A 5,536-nucleotide genomic window follows, 5' to 3' on the forward strand; every position below is an offset into this window, starting at 1 on the left:
CACAGGCAGGGCGTTTAAAGAGGAATTTGTTTCCTCATTTTGGAGGCTGGAGGTGTGAGAGCCAGGCACAAGCAGGTTTGGTTTCATTCTGAAGCCTCCCTTGGTGGGCATGTGTGTCTCCTCTACGTGGTCTCCCTCCATGTGCCTGGGCCCAACCTCATTTTCAACAGAGACACCAGTCAGGTTCCCTGAGGGCCCCTAATGATCTCGTGTGACTTAATTACCTCTTGAAGGCTCAGTCTCCAAATGTGGCCGTCACATTCTGAGGTACTGCAGATAAGAATAACACTGGGATGGGGGGGGTTGCAATTCATCCCATCCCTTCTTTTGATACGGATAGCAAACAGCTTTTTCGTGGGGGGGCGGTATCAGGGTTTGAACTCAGGGCTTTGCACTTGCTAGGCAGGGGCTCTACCACTTGAGCCACTCCCCCATACCCCGGCCCTTTTGGCTTTACATATTTTTCAAACAGGGCCTTGCATTTTTGCCTAGGCCGTCCTGGAGTGCGATTCTCTTACCTATGCCTCCCACTTAGCTCGCTCACAGGCGTGTTCTGCCGTGCCCCATCTAATTGGTTTCTTTTTTAATAAAAAAATTGTATTTACTTAGAAGCATTCAGAATGTCAACAAAACAGCTGCAACTTTTCTTTTTTTGCAATTACAGAGTGGTCTTCAGTTAACAGAACAATTATTTCATATAAGCTGCATCAGAGACAACTGAAGATGAAAAAACTACCGTCCCCACATAGAACAAATTTGCGCTATGCCCCAACAAGAACCTGCTTTAAATTTCCACACCAATTTGCAACCCCCATACTGCACGAGATCAGTGGCTATTGAAAATACCACCAGGACAGGGCAAGCTAAAGACACATTTGGCAGTGTGTTGACTACACAAAAAAAGACTCTGTACAGTTTAAAAACAGATCTTACACAGCCTTACATTTCAACTTTTTTAAAAGGAGTGAGTGGTGTATGGGCGGTTAAATGCTTCCTGGACAAGAAAAACTGTGCTAGACCCAACTTACTCATCGTCATCGTCTTCCTCCTCTTCGTCCTCCTCCTCCTTCTTTTCCTTGCTCTTTTCAGCCTTGGCAATTCCCCTTTTCGCTGCATCAGGTTTGCCTGTAGCTCGGTAGGCAGTGACATTCGTTTCTTGCTTTTCCTTCAGCTTGGCCCTTCTTTCATAAGACTGCTTTTTGTCTGTGCCACTTGTCTCAGCTTCTCTGCAGTGTCACCAATGAACAGGCTGGGTGCTCACCTTTGACTTGGGCGATGCTCAGAACAGAGCAAGGAGAAGCAGGAGGCCTCTCGGGTGCACTGGGGTGCTGGAACTACTTTTCTGTCCCCTTTAGGAGGAATCTAAGCTTTCATTTCTCTTTCATAAGCAGCTTTGTCCGCCTTTGCCACGTCTTCAGATGTCCCTTTCTCTTTAGCAGACATGGTCCCACCTCTCTGAGCACGTCTTAGAAAGCTCTGAGAAGGTGACTGAAGCATCGGGGTGCATCTTGTGCTCCTCCTGGCAAGTTTGCACGAAGAATGCATGTGGTGACAGCTTGCCTCTCAGCTCCTTAGGCTCTCCTTTGCCCATCTTTAGCTTTTTTCCTAGCGAGGCGCAGGGTCGCCCAGTGCCCCTCTGGCTCCCACTTGCCTGGCTCTGGCTCCATAGAGCCCAGTGCACTGCAATGGCTGTGTCTGGTTTATTTGTAGAGATGAGTTCTCACTAACTTTTTTGCCATGGCTGGCCACAAACGCTGGGATTAGAGGCTGGCCCTGTATTTCTTACCTGTGAAAGAGTGTCTTATGTGATCAGATCCTTTAAAAGATTCCTGGAAAGTTACAACCTCCTCTCTTACTCCAACTATCGTGGCAATAACAGTGCATGGTGACTCTGAAACACGTAAGATGTGTGCCTAGGTGTCAGGTATATGAAGGAGAAAGAAATGATCAAAATTTGGCAATATTAGTATCAGTTATAATATTGTAATAATTTGAGTAGTGTTTTATTTCCCAATAATTAATCACCCCCCCCAAAACCCTGATATGGCAAGAAAAGAATTAAAAATGCTATTTTATTGAATTTTAACTCCTTGGCCAGTCCTCACTCTTCACAATAGCACTCTGAGCCCTGACCTTGTAGAAACAGTTTGTCAACTGCAGAGTCTCCGTGCACTGAAGGACCCGGGTGAGCATGGCAGGGGAGGAGGCAAAGGAAGCGAAATATGTGATGTGGCTGCTACTTGGTATTGTGACTGCTCGCACAAATCACACAGAAATATTAACACGTGTGTCCCCCATATGTGTGGCATAGCATCTTTATCTCATTCAACAAAGTGTGTCAGCTGTCCTCTCTGGTCCTGGGGATCTCTGAGGACACGACAGAGGTCTAGCCCTTGTGGGCTTGATATTTTAGTAAATATGTGCCTCTGAATAAAAGAAGGGACTTAGGCACAGTGAGGGCGAATCATCCCTTCACCAGCCCCCCGCCCCCCCCCCCCGGAGGGTTCCCACAAGCGGCAGGGGGCGGAGCGGTCAGGCAGGGAGGACCCCCATCCCCAGGGCAGCCCAGGGCTGAGGGAAGCTTGTGCCTCTGGGCTATCTCCCTGCTCATGGAGCAGACTGACTTTTCACGCCAGCCTCCCCAATGCATTGTTTTTAGTAACCATGGAATAAAGGAAATAATTATTAGTGACTTAAAAGAAATATAGTGAGGTTTTTCTTTTATTGAACTTTGTATATTAAATATGCCAATAAGATAAGTAATAGAAAATTATTACAGTATGAAAAAGAGGGGAAAGTAATAGATTGAATTCTTAATTACATCATAGTGTTGAAAAGAAAGCAAAAAAATGCATCTGCCTTCATATCAGCCTGCAACAGAGACGACCAATAACACGAGTTTAATAGTACTTACTGCTGGAAGTTCTACTAAAGATACCAAAGGTGCCACCCAAGTGCAGTAAAATACTTCACCTGTGAACTAGAACTTGTATCTACCAAACAAAAATATCACACCTAGGCAATTTAGATTTTACTATATAAAATTTTTATCACGAACAAACACTCCAAGTGCTTTTATGAGAGAATTAAATTGAATAAGAAAGAAGTGAAGGACTCAAGTTCATCTAAACATAGGTTCTGGAATGACGCGTGGGCTGTTCACCTGTTGGGTGCGTGCACGGGGGAGTGGGTGCATGTGTGTATGTGAGTGCAGCCTGTGTGGATGGGGTGAGGTCAGGGAGGGGGAGCAGAGCACTAGGTGACATGAGATGAATTTGTGCCCTCTCCTGGAAACAACGGGAAATTCTGTTTTTAAATTAGTGTGAATTTCAACCCTCTTCTGTCCAAGTTCAAATACTCACAGATCGCACAGCATTTTTCCTTGTGGTTTCCCTGCAGGTTCGGCAAAGACCAGTTTAATAAAGCAGAAATTGTGGTGGGATATTTGGTGACCCCCTCCCCCTCTCCAGGAGGAATCTGGGGATCAGTAGATTGGTTTTAGATAAAAAAGAAAAAGAATCAGACCGAGTCAATAATTGCAACTACTCAAAGCTATTATTTATTTAGGAGTGCAATCCGACGTGTGGGGGAGGTGAAAACGGATACTCCCAACCATCCAGCCATGGCTTTCTAGACACAACCAAGAAAATGTCCTGTGTGCGCCTGGAGACACATGTAAGAATGTTCTGTCAGCTTGAGTGCACTGGGCCTCGGCCAGGCTTTTCTACTCAGATATGGAGACCCTGCAGGGCGATCACCTTCTTCTGAGCTGGAAGAGGGGGTGTCGGTCATTGCCCTGGGGAGCCCATCACTGCAGAAGCTGGGCTGTTGTGATGTCCCCCTGCTCAGCAGCTGGGCGCATTGCTCCGATCATTCCCACGGCCCAACTCAAGTTCACACTACCTGGTGCCTTGGATTGCAGGTGCAGGCTGCTTCTCTCCCACCCTGGGCCCTCACTGTCACCAGGTCCAAGATGTAGTGGGGTCACTGGAGCCCAGGAAGCTACAGGTTAAAGGCAGAAAGACTCCTTGACTCACGCTGTGATCTAAGGGTCACAGTGGGCAGATGTCATTGCAACTTCCCTCATGGCTGCCCAGAGGTTCAGAAGTTAATTCCCACTGAAGTGACAATTGCCCACTGAGAGCCAGGTGAGGGAACTCATGGATAACTTCTTCTCTTTCCCTCCCCGAAGGAGCTTTCTGAGAAGGGTTTCTATGTGGACTTTCTGGAAACTTTCATAAAATGGAGCAACTAGTGAAGCCGAGGCCAGCTGTGTATGAGCCACCCTCCCCTTGCTCCTCCTGCCTCGTCGGCTTGTCCTCCCTCATTCTGTGGCCCTGAGTTTGCACAATTACGAAAGCCGCGCAGGGTAGGTTCTGCCTCAGGCTGACACAAAGAATGTTTACGGCAGCAAGATTGTCACAATCCTCAGGCACTGTCAGAGTCACAAAAAGCAATTGAACCATGAGTACAGAGAAAAGGAAAAAAAATACAGAAAGAAAGGAATTGCACAGCTGGAGACGAGAGTTAAAACAGACATGGGCTCCCTGCAAAGAACGGTCCATGACTGTTCAAGATTTCCCTTCTGCTCTTTCTCTGCTGCTCACTAGCATACAGTCTTGTCAACGCTGTATTTTAAACGGTTGCAACCTTGTGGAAGGCTTTGAACTCTTAATAAATGTTTAAGTACAGTTATGTGTCACTTAATGACAGGGACATGGACTGAGAAATGCATCCTCAGCAGGTCTCATTGTTGGGTGTGAACAGCACGGTACCCTTATACACTTGGGTGCCATAGGTCAATCACTGGATGCAGTCTCTTTTTTGGTGACACTGGGGTTTGAACTCAGGGCCTCATACTTGCTAGGCAGGTGCTCTACCACTTGAGCCACTCTACCAGTCCTGTTTTTGTGTTGTTATTTTTTTGAGAGAGGGTCTCCTGAACTATTTGCCCAGGCTGGCCTCAAATGGTGATCCTCCTGATCTCTGCCTCCCGAGTAGCTAGGATTGCAGTCATGATGTCTGAGGCTACTTATAAGGAGAAGGAAAATGAAAATAGTGATTAGGAGCTGGGCAGGTGGTTCACTGGGAGAGTGCGTGTTCAGCATGAGCAGGGAACCATAAATGAATGGATGAAATGCAGAGCGCAGTAAATACGTACAGCAATGCCGTCATTTATTATCTTTACCCAGTATTGTGGATGGCATGTGAGCATATCTGCTACACTTTCATTTGGCGGCCAGCACAGTAGACAGTTCCACCAGCATCACCACAAATGCATGAGTACTGCAGTATTCTATGACGTCATGATGGCACCCATGTCACCAGCAATCCAATTTTTCATATATGCGCCATGGCGTATGTGACCCAAAGTTGACCAGATCGTCAGAGGCTCTGTATGACTGAACATGCAATGATTGGCCAACAAAAGGAGGAAAAACTATTCAGAGGAAAATTGTGATTTCAAGTAAAATTTTAATATATTTTGTTTTGCGAAATAGGTCAGTTTCAGAAGTTCAACCAAGAGTTCTGGGCT

The 5,536-nt window shown here is 46.5% G+C and overlaps 1 pseudogene; it reads right to left on the minus strand.

Annotated features, from left to right (window-relative positions):
- Positions 1 to 1,024: 1,024 nt before the first annotated feature.
- Positions 1,025 to 1,591, minus strand: LOC109684905 (high mobility group protein B1 pseudogene; annotated as a pseudogene).
- Positions 1,592 to 5,536: the final 3,945 nt, after the last annotated feature.

This window comes from Castor canadensis, chromosome 17, assembly GCF_047511655.1.
Source record: "Castor canadensis chromosome 17, mCasCan1.hap1v2, whole genome shotgun sequence".
NCBI lineage: Eukaryota > Metazoa > Chordata > Mammalia > Rodentia > Castoridae > Castor > Castor canadensis.